General features: G+C 37.3%; 1 protein-coding gene across 2 annotated transcripts in view; it reads right to left on the bottom strand.

Moving 5' to 3' along the window:
• CSMD3 (CUB and Sushi multiple domains 3) overlaps positions 1-18194 on the bottom strand; it is a 756099-nt gene that overhangs the window by 508427 nt on the left and 229478 nt on the right. The window lies entirely within an intron of this gene.

Raw genomic sequence — 18194 nt, 5'->3', positions numbered from 1 at the left:
AAGGGAAGGGAAGGGAAGGGAAGGGAAGGGAAGGGAAGGGAAGGGAAGGGAAGGGAAGGGAAGGGAAGGGAAGGGAAGGGAAGGGAAGGGAAGGGAAGGGAAGGGAAGGGAAGGGAAGGGAAGGGAAGGGAAGGGAAGGGAAGGGAAGGGAAGGGAAGGGAAGGGAAGGGAAGGGAAGGGAAGGGAAGGGAAGGGAAGGGAAGGGAAGGGAAGGGAAGGGAAGGGAAGGGAAGGGAAGGGAAGGGAAGGGAAGGGAAGGGAAGGGAAGGGAAGGGAAGGGAAGGGAAGGGAAGGGAAGGAGCTCTGGCTTTTGCAACTAAAATCAAATCAGCATTGACTGATGAATGGCTGCACGGTTCTTTTGGAAGGCACAGTCCTCCCCTCCCTCCTTTATTCAATTAGAAACTTTTGCTTCAAGTTCTCTTTAGAAAGGCATGTTTTTCTTTTTTCAAGTAGAAATAAATTTGACAATTTGAAATTCCTTATCAAAAAAATAATTTTATATGGTGCTCTGTGCTGAAATAGTGCTTCATTTTTATTTTAGTGTTAAGTGGTTTTTTTCCAGCTGCCTTATGAAAATCATCAAAGTTAGATGAATATGATAATTTTAACAAATACAAGTGACACACTCAAAACTAAGAGAATTAAATCAAAACAAATATCTCACCATCTAAATAAAATATTTTTATACTATTCCACTTCAAGTTGTGTCAACATATTCTCATTAGACATTTCAGTTCTTTAAATAGTATTTCTGAAAATAAATGTATTACATTAAGTGCTTGGATTATCACCAGTAACAGAGCAAAGGTTCAACTAGACAGAATAGCAGTGTCCTCTAAGCTTCTATTCTTTGCATCTCTGACAGTGTACATCCTTGTCCACAAAAGCATTTGCCCATCTGAAGTTCAAACCACTTCCCAAGAGATATTTTGTGGCTTAATGTTTGTTTCAAGATTTGGAATTATATTTTGATAGCAATAGGCAAGAGCACAGCTAGCTAAAATGGTAATGCAAATTAACAGTAAATTCAAGAAAGTAATGGCAAATCTCTGGAAACCAGATTTTTGTTCTTTGCTTCTTTGTCCTCATACAGTGCCTAGACTTAAATTTGAGTTCAATCCTGACTTGAAGCTAATGAACTGGTCAGCTCAGGCTGTGAAAATTAATGGGTTTTTTAGATGCAGAAGCCTATATTTGATTTCTGCTTATGACAACTAACCCAGGGAAACTGCATGTTTCATTTGATAGCCATCCCTCCTTTAACATATGATCACATTTTAATTTAAAGCATACTTCTCTTTAAAGAGCAATAGTCCCTTACACACTAAAAGCATTCTTAGTTCCCTCAAAGGGAAAGATTTCTGTTTCATTTTATGACTTGAGGAAAACCAAGGAGTAAGATGCTGTACAAATCTTCCCTTCTCCAATTTCTCTAACACTTGCACTTGAGGGCTGGGCAGGTAGGGTTAGGAAGGGAGGTTGCTAAGAGCCAATAAAACAACCAGGCAAGTATCAATAAATAGTTTATATGGAACAATCTTTCTTGTATAAAACTAATATTAGAGCTTTCATTCATTCTTTCCCTTAGTAGTCTGTTTTATTAAAAATGATACACTGACTAAGATGTGTGAGAACTTTGAAAACCACAACCAAGAAAACTCATGTTATCTAGTCCATGGATTTCAAAAATTTCAATTAAAAATTTAGCTAGAGATTTCGGTCTGACTTGGAGACTATATTCTTAACCTTGAGTTATGATCCTCCTTTTACAATGACTAGAAGTCCGGTTTTCTATGTTTTTATCCCTTCAAAATTGTTCAGTGGGTGAGGTGTACAAGTGCACTTGCAGATGCTGAAAGGTGTTGAGTTTGTTCTAAAACCAATTCATTCATTCCTTCAAAGACAAAACTCAGGACATCTTATTCAGACTTTTTTAACTCTTATGCAGGACTGACTGAAATAGCAATCTTAGGGAAGCATTTCGGTTGTGCTCAACAATCATTCTCAAAATACTGTGGCAAACAGAGTAGCTTTTTCTGGCTGTTCTTTAGATTACAGATGAGATGGAAGCCTAAAGCTTAAAAACTCAACATGGAAAATATTAATTAATGCTAAATATCAGGGATTCTCTTGCCTACCTAAAGGCTTGGAAGACATTTTTTTCCTGTTCATCCTGTACTCAACACTAATTTTTCTCATTATTTCATTAGTGTGTACACAGTTCCTCGATCAGAAGTAGTTATGATTTCTCCACATTATTATAGCCTTACCTCGAAATTGTGCCAGAGGTGGATGGGCAATGACCTTCTTAACACTGAAACACATTTCTTCTATTATTAGGGTAAAACAAATTTCTTTTGGGGGTCAGCCCTAAGGATTATGCTTAGTTCCACCAGTAATCGCTTCCAGATTTTCAGTTGCTTTAGTGTTGTTAGAGACAATGATCAAGGTGCATTTAGAGTCAACTGTATTCATAATAAAGTAACTAATTTATAAGTGATTTTTAAGTGAAAAAAATACTCCTTAAATAAACGACTAATAAGTTTGTGTAGGTATTATTTTGTGAGGAAGACTTCTGAAAGAGTAACAGTTCATAGGTAGTGTCCTTTCCATCTTTTCCCAATCATGCTGTCTGAAAACAGAGTATGTTTAAGATCACTTTTCTGAAAATTTCTGAAACTGTGCTAATGCCCTCTTTCCCTCAGGCACTAATATAAATGACAAAATGCTTGGCTGACACCATAGGCTATTAAAGTTCCTTCAAATACTTGCTTTAGAATGTTTTTATACTATGGAAATACACTAGCTGATCTTATTGCAGTTGGAGAACGTATAAAATCTAACATTTTTAAGCTTAATAAATTTACTCAGAATCATAGATCCAAGGAATCTGGATGGGATGTTAAAAAAAAAAAATAAAAAATAGTGCTATCAGATTGCAAAAGGATGTTGTGAATGAATAAGGAAGTTCTTGTATTAGTATTACTTAGTATCGTAACAGTTAGTATTAGTTCTTGTATTACCTTTCTTTTGGTGTGTTGTCCCCCCACCTCTGCCCCACAAAATTGCCAGTCATTTCTGCATGAGCCTGTAAATACACCACTCCAAGGAATAATGGTTTTATACTAGTTGGTATGTAAAATCAGGTATTCTATGTAGACCTCTGACAGGCCCAAGCCATTAATACTATCCTTAATACAAAGTATGCAAAACATAGCCAGAAACACTACTTATGGTGTCTCTTTATTTATTTTTTTTATTATTAAACATATATTGCCAATTAAGAAGTACAGCACTTATCCAGGAAACTGAATATAACAGTTTAACCCTTGTTTCAGACAAAGGGGTGGGAATCCAAAAATGTCACATAACTTCATCATCCTTGACACCAGATGACATGTATAGAGGCAGTTTTGGTACAAATAGGTGTATTTATTTATGTGCACTTTTTACCATTCATATTACCAATGTAACATTCTGTGAAAGAATGAAAGTATTCATCAAGTCAGAAGGAAAATGAAAAGTGTTCTAGCCTGCAAAGGTTGGAGTGTAGGCAGAAGACACAAAAAGGAGCCCTTAGCTCTCCAACTCTCTTCCAAGATCATTTATGCTTTTTTGACCGCCAAGTTCCCCCATGAATCTGGATTTTAGTAGTACACACAGCCTCTGGGACAGAGAGATTACAGTTCTGAAGATCCACACTAATCATTTGTCTAAGCAGAGCATCTTTGTTGGTTTGTGTTAATAAGGTAAAGACTCATTTTTATATCAATGTCTTATTTATTTATCATTTTATTACCAAATAATTCTAATATCAAATTGGTAATTGTGATATGAAATTGTGACAGTCAGTAAGATCTGTAGAAATTTTCATTCCAGTGAAATCTGTAATTAACGCCAAAGCAGCAGCCTGCTTCTATCGTTTATTGGCCAGTCAGCTGCTTAGCTGTTTTGCCAGCTGGTTAGACTGGTGCTATTTTGCTGCATGGCTGCCAGGCTAGCAATGGGTCCCAGTTACTCAGCTGTTGGTCTCACTGGGCCTTTTAGCTCTCTTTTTCTGATTTGCCACCCAGTCGGTATCAAAATTTTTTCTTCCAAACCACTGGAAATTTCATAAAGTTATGTAAAATACTAATATCCAAAATTTCACGCAAAAAAGCCCCCAAAACAGATGAATTTCCTTTTCTGGTTAGCTTCACTATATGGTACAACGTTCTACCTAGCTATTAAATTGCATTTGCACATTGCTCTGTACTGATTAAAGTGAGAACTGCACTATAACATATATTCAGCATAAGAGGCAGAAGACTACATGTTTTGATTAGAAAACATAAAATCTTTCTACATTGTCACTGTTAATTTCAGCATGAAACACACTTTCTAACAGCCATAAAGTGACCAAAGTTGTTACAAATGTAAGAAGTATACTTTAGTTTGATGCTTGGTTTTTGGAAGGTAAAGGTTTAATTAGCTGTCCTTTTTGGCACCACTGTTTCTCTGTATAATTCAATTACCTAATGATGCAAGACAAAATAGCTCTTTTATTTAAACTCTCACCCTGTAACTAATTGTTAAGCAATACAGAGGCAACAGCCTTTCATTGCTTATGTATTTGAGAATAAACCTATTACTGGAAGAGGTCTTACTGAACAATAGAAACAAAAAATAAGGCTGTAAAATACATTTCCTAGCACCTATTTTGACTAGTATATATTCTGCCTGTAATAAGGTTTCTCTTTAATAATCACAAAAACGTATGAAAAATAAACTCCAACTTTATTGTCCAAGGCATGAGAAAACTTCACCCAAGCCATCTAACTATGCTCATGGTAAAAGACTAGTTTTATTTTTAGAATAGCTAATATCTAGTTAAGTTTACCTATCAAATCAATTATTCATTAACACATCCGTCTTTGACAGCTATAGGTTATACTTAAGATTATTCTAACTAAGTTGATATTGTCTGAATTCTAACTAAATTCACAGTTCCTAAAATCTGATCTTTACAGTTCATGATGTCTATGGGCTTGTTCTCAGAAAGTAGATTTGCAAGATGACAGAATTTATATTGGCAACTGGCAGAAAATGATTGCTTATTCTGTTCAAATGACTGCCCCTCTTCTCACATCAATTTATCTTCTCAGTAAATTATAAAGCTGTTCACCATTACCATAATACATTGGCAGTCCAACCTACTTCTGTGCCAGCTACTATTCCAAGCATAGCTGCACTACATCATCTACAATATTTTCCTAAAATTCAGAGAAAAACACCGTATCAGCCATAAAGAAAATGCAGCTGTCTCATATTTTTTTATAGTTCAAAACAAGTAGCTCCCCCCCCAAACTGCACAGAATCCTGCATAGCAAATTTAAGTCAACAGACAGTAGGCCTCCCTTCTGCAGTTGTCTTTCATAAACTCTTAAAAATGTTCATGGATAATCTTCAGATCATTGGTGGTGAACCAGAGATTTGAAGTATTTCACCACTATGTATAGTCAACATTCACATTAGATAGTCTTTTATTTAATGTAAAATGCATTTGAAAAAAAAAGGAAGTGCTTACTGAAATAATGCATCTTTGTTCCTAATCAAGGGATTAGTAAAAGTGTAAGGCTATGCATGTAGATGTGTCAGTGAAGTTCCCATCTTTGGATCTTATTTGGTTTGAAACTGTGGGTAAATGATGGTTTACAGAAGAAATAAGGCACTAACAATTTTGAGAATCAAAATTTTATTCTTCTTGCACTTCATTACAACATTATGCCTCCATCCCCTTCTTTTTTGCACTATTTAGGAGGTAATTTTCAAAAAATCACTCTGTTTTATGCTAACTCTGATCCAGTTAAGTCAATTAGTATTTTATTCTCCCCCAAAAATCTAACACGTAATTCCCACCTTATGTGGCAAAGTGGAACTCAGGGTTTGTTTGTTTGTGTTTTATAATAGCATAGTGCACATCCTCCATTTATTCCAGAGACATACTGACATATCATAAAATATTACACACTTTAACATTTGAAAGGCACACTGCCAACTACCTATAATCTTGAAAAGTACTTTAAAAATCCCTGTCATGTTCATGTACCAAACTACCTTTAAATATCAAAAACCTTCTAAACCTATAATTCCTAAAACAGAAATTAAAACAGAAAGAACTGCCTTTTACTTAAAAACCAGGTGACAAATAAATGAGGATTAGTAGAAGACATAAATTATATGACAAAAATGCTTGATTTTGTAGAAATTTCACAGATATAGTATCCCTCATTCTTACAGAAATTATGGTCAAACTGTTTAACAACTGCTTTCATTCACATTGCTGTTTTCTTTTTCATACATTGCTTATGTGCAATGATTGTCTTTGTCATCTAGTTAAGAAGTGGCTCAGAAGATTATTCTGGATTAGTCAGATAAAATACAGTGTCTAATATATAAACAAAAGGAGTAATTTAAACTTGATAGGGGTATGAAGACAGACAAAAAGTGCCCAGATTGCAAAGGTCCAGTCAAAGCCCAAAATCAGATCAGTGAAGAAATGTATAAAAACTTCAAGGAAGGATACAGACACTACAAAATATGCATATAAGGGGTAGGAGATAAAAAGAGTCAAATATGTATTCTTCACTCTATTTAAGTGCCTAATTCTATTTATTATGTTTGAATATGTATGAAATGGTAGCAGTATTTAAGCTTTGTGTGTTACTTATTTGTTTGGAGCAGAAATCAGTGACACTGAATCAGGTATTTTTTAATGAAGTTGATTTATATGTAAAACATGTGCATTTTAATTTTGAAGATCATTATCAAGTAACAAACATGGAAGTCCTGCTAATACAAGCCTTAGGCTTTAAATGTGTCCAAAAATATTCCAAATAGAAAAAGTATTTTTGTGTGAAAAATATATAGCAAAGTTTTTCACTCAAAACTTTTAATGAAGCATATAGTTCCTACATTTCCTCACAAAGCAGGAAATTCACACAAATGGAATTAATCAAAAAAGGAATTTAAGGTTGATACCCCATCCATAAGCACTGCTGAAACCCATTCTAATACTACCAAAACCTTAGGCTAACACAAACTTACATCTTAACATGACTGGTTGCATACACAGACCTCACCACTCATTCATATGCACTACAAAATTTTAAGGGCTTGTTTTTGGTCTAACTGCAGCTGTGTGGAATCTTTCTCATTGGTATTATTTGCTTGTTGAAATAAAACTGCTATATAAAAAGCAAAGTATCATATATTTTGATAAGGCCTACTGTGCACTATCCATGTGCATGTACATGCTAGTGGGGTTTAATACTTACATAGCATAATTCAAACACTACAAAAGACAGAAGCCTCCAGCCCCCTTGAAAGGAGAAGAAAGACCTACCCAACAGAACAGCACCTGACCAGTGACTTATGCGGTTTGGTTAAATTTTGGTCAAAATAGGGAGTAGGTGTATTAAACACAAATATGAATTATCAACCACTTACAGCTTACTATGCTTCCTATATTTGTATGCAACATATACTCATTAACAAGGATTTCAAGCATCCTTTCCTTTGTTCTCCATGATTGCCTTGATCCCATAGAACAACAGCTCTTGTAACAAGCTTCATAATGAACATATTTTGTAAAAAGATCCACCCCACAATGTAGATGTAAGGACACTTATTTGTGGATTCAAGACTAAAACTCAGGCCTCTGATTTAATAAATCCAGATCTGTTTTGAAAGAACCAGATTCACACTAAAGAAGAAAAGCTGAAACTAACTGAATATTTAACACATTGCTTGATTTGAAAAATCCTGAAGAATTTAATTATTAAGTTAACATATCCCTCTTATTCCATCAACTCAGTTAGTAAGACATTTACATCGAGGTTCAGACATTAACCCAACCATTAACCTTTTGGTCAAACACCAAACAAGTAAGTTTTTGCATGACTAGACCTATCAATATCCTTTATGTTTCTAATTCCAGTGATGAGATTAATGGGACTTAATAGCAGTCATTATAAATGTGAATGTCTATTGCATGACTTTGGGTACTGGTCTTTTTTTTCCTCACTTCTTTTTTTCTTTCCTAGAAATGTTCTATCCAAATTATATGAAATAATTAAGAGCAAGGACACTGTGACATATATTGTCAAACAGCCAAAAAAACCCTCTTCTATCTCTTACAAAATCTATTGCTGTCTAAACTGAGAACTCAAGATCTGAATGTTGTTAAAGATCTAAAATAAATGTACATGCTAATAGATATTTTCAGTTATTTTTGGATAACCAGATAGGTCAACAAGATGCATAGTTGTCTGTAAATTGTTCTTTTGTGAAAGTATTTCCAATATAAATATTCAAGTAACATGAAAGTATTTTCACAGCCTTGGACTCGATGATCCTAAAGGGTCTTTTCCAACCTGAATGATTTTGTGATTCTGTGATTTCCTAGAATTTTAATTGCAGCTTACATTTATGTAGCATTAACATATATAATATTGTTATATCTGTATTACAAAAAAAGACTTGATATATTTTTGTGACAGTAGCTATAGAACCTTTATATAAGTGGAATTTTTCATTTAATTGTATGTGTGAAACTCAAGCTGTAATTGGGTATTAGGGCTGCTCTTGTGTGTGCATCCAGTACACTTGAGTCATTAATTTCCTGGGTGATACAGGAATCGACCATCCAGTGAGATAAGTCAGACTGGTTTGAGAAAATAGACTAATTCGGAAGGTAATTACAATATCAAAATATGCAGTTTCCCAGTTAATTCTTTAAATGATGAAAAGAAGAAATAACACGGTAAGAGAAAGATTAGCCTGGAAGTACAGCAAGCATATAAATAAAAAAAAAAATAAAAAAAAATAAAAAAAAAAAAATAAGAAGAGGGAGTTGAGTTAATCTTCTGCATTGCCATAGTTCAATGTCCAGTCATAAGGAATGACAGAACACATCTTTCAGAGAAAGTAAACAGTACTAATTCTTGAAGGAAGAAAGAAGACAAAGACTTCTCTTCCTAAAGCCAGCTATTTCTCAAAGTTAAATAGGCAGCAGAAAAGTAAAGGAAAAGTGTGCAAAAGAAAAGTGTCTAATATAAAGTTCTGTTAGCAGTTTGAGGGTAATATATCACCCAAGTTTTAAGTGGTTACAAAGGCACAAGTCAGTGAAAGACCTAGTTCCTAAGGTCAGTTCCTGTAACATTGTAGAAGGACTGAGCATTCTATTTGACTGTGAATCAGGACACTGACAAGTTTGAGGCTAGATATAGCCTTGATTGTTTTTTTCCATATCTCAGAACTGCAGCCAAATGACTGACAAAAAACTATTTTTTATTTTTAGAACAGTAAATTCAAAATTTAATTTAATTTAACCTAATGAGCTATTTAGAACTAAACTAAGGTCTTAGGTAAAAACTCCACTGCAATCACTTATTTCTGATTTATAAAACAAACACATGAAAACTTAAATAAGCCAATGTTTGGGAAGAAGGGGGGAAATAATTCTATGGTATGTTATCTTGAAAAAAAGTACTGTAAAGTACTTTAACAATCTATTGATTAATTTTAGTGTTATTGAGCTAGAGGGATAAAAACAATTCACCCCATGACTCTTTTTGTCAAGTTCATTATGATACCTGGAAGACTGAAAAAAAGTTTTTGTTTTTAAAATGTCAGTGTCAAAATATATGAAAGTCCAGTCATGCCTTTACAACGTTGGAAAAAGTTCAATTCTGAAGTCTTATAAAGCAAGTCTATGAGAAACCACTGTATGATCATTAAGAACTGAACAAAGGTCCAACTGATGATTAATGAACGTTTGTAGTACTGTGGATATAAAATGTTGAAAAGTGCCAAGATTAAGAATTACTTTTTAACTTCAGAAGTAGATTGCAGCTTATAAAGCCAGATGTTCATATGTCAAAGATTTTCCAATTAATCTGTTGACTTGGCAGAATAATGAAGTATTATAAAAGGTAAAACAAAACTTCCAAACACACATACTCTCAAATGGTAGTCTACGATACAAGTAATGTGTTGTTTGTGACACAAGTGATAAACATAACACTGATGGACAATGTTGCTATCCCAGCTGCCTGAATGACTAGTAACTTAAGTTGCTGATTTTCATATAGATGTCAGGGACTTGGAAGGAGTCATTACTTGTATCTGTGATGCAAATACCTCATATACAAAGTGACCTCATGCTTACAACTCAATTTTCCTGAGCAGATCATACAATCAATATAAATACATATTAACTTCACCTGGGCTGCACATGATGGTTAACATATGGGTCTTTCCGCCACACAAGCTGTAGCAAGTTGCACAGCTCCTTGGTGTAACTGATGAGACCAAGCCATGGTCAGGGCAGTCAGCAAGGAGCAGAGGCAGACAAGTTTGAATGCACCACTGAGAAGACACAGCCCCATGTTGGGCAGGCTGTGCAGGTGAGGCCTCCCCCAAAGGGACTCATCCTGGTGACACAGAAGCTATGAAAAGGTGGACAGCAAGAGCTGCCCAGGATTTGTTTTCCTGTGTGTACTAAAGCAAACCTGTGGGACACTGTCTCTTTCAAGAACCTCAAATCTCTGAGGGCCTTGGCTGGAGACCTGAGGACCCTGGACAGGTATAAAGATAATGTGATTATCTGAGTGTTTTCCCTGGAATTCTGCACATTTCTTCCCTCCACTTTCACAGCTACTCTAAATAAACCTCAACTGAATACAACTTGTATCTCACCATTTACTTCTTTGGGTAACAGGCAAACTGAATAACTGGGACCATTACCTCTGAGAGGATTACATAGTTTACCTCTTAAAATGTTGTCAACATCTTACTATTTCCTAACTGGCTGTTTTCTCCACTTTCTCTTTTTTTAATTCTATATAACAAATTATTATACTTATTATATTATTATATATACAAGTCTATTGCCCAAATAGGGGAAGGAAGCTTGTTCTTGAGTCTTTCTAGGAAGTGTTAATAAATGAACTAAACAAAAAAACATTGCATCTGGTACTACAACTTCATATTCAATAGACCATATATGCAATAGTATTGTATAGCTTGTTATACACAAAGTCTTCTTGGGACAGAAGAGAACACCCCATATATGGAGCCAAAATTTACTGTTGGTCCAACTAATGCTTTAAAGGACTAATAGACTAGATATCAAAAAGTCTCATTAATAATACTAGTAACTTCTTTAATTAAAGAAATATTCCTAATATCTATCCCTTTTCTCTGGTGTTATGCTCACCCTTTCAGTGTCACTCTGTTTCCTGAAATGACCACTTCATTCTTTCCCAGACAGGCAAGGAAAATATTTATTGTGAGTCATCAGTATCCTGAGGTCATCCCTGGAAAGATGTTAATGATGAAACTTCCCTTCCTCAATCTTGAATCATCTTCGGGCTATTTGATGTTTTCTTAAGAGAGCCTGCTTTTTGCTCATTGGTTCCCAGCCTTCGCCAGCCCCAATTAACATAGAGGGCCAATGTGCGTTTCACAGAAACTGCCTAGGATTGTCAGACCTTTACCATACATGATAGTCACATAGTCACTTGACCAGTAGGCAATTGTCAGAGCTCAAACAAGCTAAAACCAGCTCAGGTTAAGACACCTCAGAAGAGTCCTAAAACAATCCCAGTGTCAGATCAATACAAAGCCTGTGGCCGCTTCCCAGTAATAAGGCAAAAGTCATTATTTACTGGGCTACTAACTGATATGATATCAGTATTGCCAGATTCACACTAAAACTTGGAGGCATCAGAAATATGAAGGAAAGAGTACTTCTCCCTGCAGCTAATTGTCATTTAACTTCTCTCCCTAATCCTTAATACTTCATGTAACTACAGTAGTTAAAATGAAAAGCACATATAGGTATGCAATATTCAAACTGGTAAAAGACTAATTCTATTTTCTCTACAGTATAAATGGAAATCGACATGCAACTCTGGCTGGAGATGAAGTTTAAAATAGAAGTCAAATTACTCCTACTCTGCAGCAAAATTAGGGCCCCCATGGGTCTTATCAGAAAAAAGTACTTTTAGAATCTTAAAGTTTTGCTGAGTATCTGCCACTCTAGTTACTCATAGATATTAAATCCAAATGCAAATGTATCTTAAAAGAGATGTTCCTTAACATTAGAATAAAAATTCAAAATGCTGTCATATTAGGCCTGAGTCAGTTATGTTATTTCATCTTTTTTAAGGGAGATAATAAGACAGTGCAAGTCCTGAAACGCCTTTAAAGAACAACTCATCAATACAAAGTAAGAAGATAAAAATTAAGCAACTCAACTCAAACTGCAAGTGATCTTTTTCTGAGAGTTCACTCCTTCCTATTTCCTATTTTCTGCCTCTGAAAATGTATCAAGGTAGATACTGAAATCTGTCAGAAAAGGCTACTCTCATTTCATAATTTAAATATAATTGCTGTCAAGGAATCCATGCAGATTACTCAAAGAACCATTAATCTCAGTTAGTTTCCACCTTACTTTTTTTGAATTAATGTTTTGCTCAGTTACTTTCTGTGCAGCAATTTTCTTCTATATCTCAAACATCTGGTCTCCCTCTAGTCCTACTGAATTTATCACGTAAGACATTTACATTTTAAAATTGCTTACATTTATCTGTAGTGACCTTCCCTTCTTCTGCAATATATCTGTAAGCTAATAAATGTCTTAAGTCGATATTTTTGTAGAACTTCCATCTCAGAGTGCTTGACAAATATCTAGAAACTGCACCATTCTTTATTTCATTTAAAAAAAATACAAAGCATAAAGAGACAATCAGTTGTTTTCCACCACAAAAATCTAAGACAAAACTGGAAACTGCCAGGGCTCTAAGGGCACCTTCATGGCCCTGACTAGCCACGCCTGGGGACCCTGATGACCTTCTGCCCTTCAACCCAGGAAGCCTATTCCAGCTCAGCCTAAGGCCACCCCAGCTCTCTCCTTGGCTGACTCCTTTTGACTGGGCCCCTGGAGGGACCCTGGACCTGGTTCATCACTCACCACATTGAGGGCTGTCAACTGACTCTGTTATCTAGGTCCCTGGCTCTGACCCCTGTGTTTAGCCCCTGCAGAACTGCACATCAGTGATTGTATGGCCTATGTGGGTCCACCCTCGGCTCACACTTGTCCTCTCTTTGCTCCTACTACTCCCAGACAGAATTTGGCAAGTGCACCCACTCCAACAAAGATGGGGCTTCCTCTCTGTTCAGACATAGTAGCTGCTGATTGTCTTTTCACACCCTTGTTCTCAGGTCTCTAGGGTAATGAGGGCCCTCAACCAATGGGGGCTGATGTTGACCACAGATCAGATTCAGCTCGGGTATAAATGGGGGAGTAGTATAGCTCAGGTATATTCCCTGGGGGAGCCATTTTGAGCTAGTCCTCTCTGGAGCAGCATGGCTGTGGTCAAGGATTCTCTGCTTGGGTCAGGACAGTGCCCGAGGAAATTCCTTGAGGTTGAAAGTCCTCACTTTTCAGGTGAGTGATTGAGCAGTTTGAATTATTGCTGAATCCTAGGAATGTCTTGAATTGACTGTGTAGCAATAGTTTTTTTCTCACAGACATTTGAATCTGTAGTTTATTAATGGTTGATGGAGTGCAAATTGATTGTACTTAAAATAAATTTTAAGTATTTGTTCTGTTTATTTTGAGAGCCTCTGCAACAGAGTTCAAACCTCCCAATTAAACTGTTCTAATTGTTACAACTGCACTGTTTTTCTATGATAAATTATCTCCTTTAAACAACACTATGAATTTGCAGCTGTTCTGTGTACTTGATCATACTCCTCTTACACTATTTGTAACATTTGTATTCAAATGTTCTCCAACTGCAATTAGGGAAACTTTTCTCATATCTTTTGTATGGAGGATTTTTAAGATGTTATGATAAAATTAAGATGTGTATATCACACATCTCCATCATTGTTACTCCATAGAAATATAACCAACAAAAAGTCTTTAAAACCAAGGACCAAATCTTTGAAATGATCTGTGAGTAATAACAGATAGGACAGCTCACATTTAGCCCTATTAGATGAGCGTTATAAAGGGAGAAGGGGATTGGACAAGTACTGTCAGTATTCATGCAATATGCCTCATTTTGAAAGAAATTATTCTGACACTTTACAAGAAGATTTTAGACTCTAATTCCCAGTTTGATGGTTCATAATAAGAAAACCTTGAAAGCTAAAAGTTAAGAACACATAATTTGTGTTTATATGACTAGGTGAGACTTAATAATCTAAATTGTGTTTCATTTCGGGGAGGGACCTGTTTGTTTTTTCCTTTTCTTTTAGATTGGCAGCTCCTAAGAAGAAAAAGCTTAGAACACTTTATTTCTTTGCCACAGAGGGCTGCAGGAGTAGCCTCTGCAAGAAGAGACCAGTGTGTGCTCTGTGCCAGACACAGTTAGCTCCAGTCAGCTCCGCAATGAACCCACTACACAATACAGCTGAGCCCATCAGCCAAGCTGGTGTCTCCTCTGTGAAGACATATTTAAGAAAGGGCCAAACACTGCATAGGAAGTGAGGAGTGAGGAAAAAACAATGTGAGAAACAAACCTGTGAATACCAAGGTCACAAAAGGTGGAGAGGGAAGAGGTATTCCAGCTATTCCCCTGCAGCCCATGGAGAGGGCCATGCTGAAGCTGGCTCTCCTAACAGGAACTGTGGCCCATGGAGGCCTGTATTGGGTTTGCACAACAAGGTTTTGGTAGTGGGGGGGCTACAGGGGTAGCTTCTGTGAGAAACTGCTAGAAGCTTCTCCTGTGTCCAACAGAGCCAATGCCAGCTGACTCCAAGACAGACCCACTGCTGGCCAAGGCTGAGCCCATCAGCGATGGTGGTAGCACCTCTGTGATAACATATTTAGGAAGGGGGAAGGAAAAATACCTGAGCAACTGCAGCTGGAGGAGAGGAGTGAGAATATGTGAGAGAAACAGCTCTGCAGACACCAAGGTCAGTGAAGAAGGAGGAGGTGTTCCCAGTGCCAGAGAGGAGATTCCCCTGCAGCCTGTGGAGACTATGGTGAGGCAGGCTGTGCCATTGCAGCCCATGAAGGTTAATGGTGGAGCAGATATCCACCTGCAGTCTGTGGAGGATCCCACGCTGGAGCAGGTGGATGCACCTGAAGGAAGGTGTGACCCTGTCGGAAGCCCATGCTGGAGCAAGCTCCTGGCAGGACCTGTGGGTCCATAGAGACAGAGAAGTCCACACTGGAGTATACTATTGATATACTATTGGTTATTGAGATTATGTAGGATAAGATAACCTGAATAACATGCACATATATTTTTTCAGTGGGTTTTTTTTAATAATTATAAAAAATTTTTAAAATGCAGCATTTGTAGCAAATCTTATGAGAAATGAGACATGGGATTTTTGTTTCTTAATTTGAAGTAGAAGTATGTATATATGTAAAACATTTTATTGATGTCAATTCTTGAAGTGCTAAGGCTTGGACAACCGGCCGAAGCCAGAGTTGACCTATAGATGAATCCTGTATATTTTATAACTGATAACCATTGTGCTAGAGGGTATTGTACTAAGTTATAACAACCCACTTATGCTGATGTAAAAAGTGCTAAAGTGTTGAAGTACTGCAGCCTGAACAACAGGCCCCAAGCTGAAGCTGCTAACTTAGTATGTAATCATTAACAAAGTATGTAAGCTCACTAGTGAAAGATGCAGCTTAGACAGAATATAATCAGTAGTGAGGATGAAATGCTGACAGAATGTATCCATTCCCTTGTTTAGCCTTGTTCAAGGCTGAGAACCCACGTATTTGGCCTTGTTAGAAACTCCCTTGGTCTCCCCCCCTGAGCCCTGACCAGGCTTTGGGTGGAATCCAACAGGAGAATGAAACCAGAAATTTTCCGCTCAAAACAAAGGTGCCAGTTATTCTGGCTTGTTGATCTCTGGTATATAAAGCTGGACCCACTTGCAGCGACTTTGGATGCCTCACCTACAGATGGACGCATCGCGTAGGACTTCTCACTTGCCTGGACAGGCTCTCCAAATCCTCGCTGTAACTGCGGCTCCCCAGTGACTGGGGATCTGGATGACGGTAACATATGCTAGTGGTGATGTATCTTTCTTAATCACTATTCTCTCTTTCATGTAGTAATGATTTGATGCATTACCCTGTATTTTCCTATTTGTTGCTTTAGGTGCATTATTCTGCCTTTTCTTACTGCATGTTTTCTGTATTGCTCTGTTACATTATTTGGTTATCACTAGTAAAATGCGCCTACTCTTTTCACTCTGGTGTCCAAGTTTAATTGGTATCCTTGGTTCCAGGGGAAGCTCTGGCTTCCTAAGTGATAACCAAGAATGGGAGGAAAATGAACTTGTGGTTTTAGGTCATTCTGTTGCCAGTATTATGAGCAAACAATAGACACCAAATCAGGGGAAGGTCCCTTTGCTAATGGGGCCTGGGCTTTAAAAGGTCATTACTGAGCCCATGAAGGCGATGGAAATACCAAGGCCTAAACTATACATGCGCTCTGGGCTGGGGCGTGGAAATACATTTTCCTGCTGCATAGGCAGACCCCAGCTCCAGCAAGCCAGATCACCATCTTTAGCTCCACAATTGACAACAACAACCAGAATGTATCCCCTTTTGATACTTGATTTTGTGGCGGTTGCTCTGTTAGCTCTTGTTATATTTTTCTCTTGTGGTATGTATGTGTTTGTCTTGTCACTGTCCATGTAAACTGTCTTGTAATTCTACTTATTCATGCAGACAACCACCTTCTTCCCCCAATTCCCAAGGACCGGGAGCATGTCCTTAGGCCCACTTCAGACACATTTTGGTTAAATATGTTTAGTTAAGATATTATTGACACGGTTGTTGTTACTGTTACCTTTATTAGATGTTTGATTAAAATGTTGTTAACCATTGTTAGTGTTAATAATTGGTTTATTTGTTATTTGTAGTGTTATTACTAATTTACCTTTGTTTGAATCTGGGATTGACGTTTCTAGGCCCAGATGATGCATGCGCTTTGGGATAAAGGGGCGTGGAAACCAATTTTCCCACTGCATATGCTGACCTCAACTTCGGCAAACCAGGGCAGCAGACCGCGTGGACTGCCAGGGCCACAAACACTCAGTGGTACATTGCCAGAACCGTGGAAAAATAATGTATCACATGTTAGGGGTGATCCCAATTTACTATATAGCCTTAACTTTGTTAGCTATTATCTTAATTGCTCTTTTAATACTTATTTCTTGTACTTATAAATGTCCACCATGTAAACTGCCATTGTGTTCTTCTACTAATTCCTCCCAACCTTAAAATCGGTTTACAGAATGTTTTGGTTTTGTAGAGTTAGTTAATTTTGAGCATGACATATTTGTTAGAGATGCTGTTAGCTATATGCTTGTTAACTGAAGATATTCATATTTGTTAAAGATATTATTAGTTACATGTTTATTAACGGAAAATTTATATATCTGTTAAAAATGTTATTAGTTATATGTTAGCCAAAAATGTTATTAGTTATCATGTTGCGTGCTATTTCTATCCTTTCTCTCTCTCTCTTTATATATCTATCATTCGTGCCACCACAAGGACAGTAATGTTGAGCCACGGGGTGGTGTAAAACACTGTGTTAGACTGTGCTTGTCTCGACATTGCTGCTGCTCCACTACCACTACCTGGTCTCAACATCCCGTTGCCATGGAGGAGTACGCTCTGAAGGAGATGAACTGTCCCTGAAGAAAACACCATATGCGCCTGAAACCAGAACAACGACATCCTTGGCAGTGCCCGTCAAGCTGCGCTTGCGTGCGAGCCAAGTAGAGACCACCGTGAACACCTGGGCATGTGCACATGGAAGAACACAGGGCAGCACATATGACAATGAGCTCTGTGGAAATGGGTGGACTCTTTGGAGGAATTGTGGGGACTGGGACAATAAAATACTGTGTACTCCTCTCTCGGGGCTCGGAGCTGGGATTTCGACATCATCTCTCTCTCGGCAGAGCTTGGAGCAACCTTATCACCTGCACTGAGAACAAGTCAATGGGACGTCACTGGATTTGTGGTGGTGGTAACTGATCTTGCTGCATCTCTTCCGTTTGCTCGCTTAGACCTTTTCTTCTCTCTGTCCTATCGCTATTATTGCTTGTTACGGGAAATAGAGCTTACAAGGTTGTATGGCATCTAACCT

Source organism: Strix aluco, chromosome 1 (genome assembly GCF_031877795.1).
Source record: "Strix aluco isolate bStrAlu1 chromosome 1, bStrAlu1.hap1, whole genome shotgun sequence".
NCBI classification, from domain to species: Eukaryota; Metazoa; Chordata; class Aves; order Strigiformes; family Strigidae; genus Strix; species Strix aluco.
Note: the sequence above shows the minus strand (reverse complement) of the source record. Positions and strands in the feature narration are given on the sequence as shown.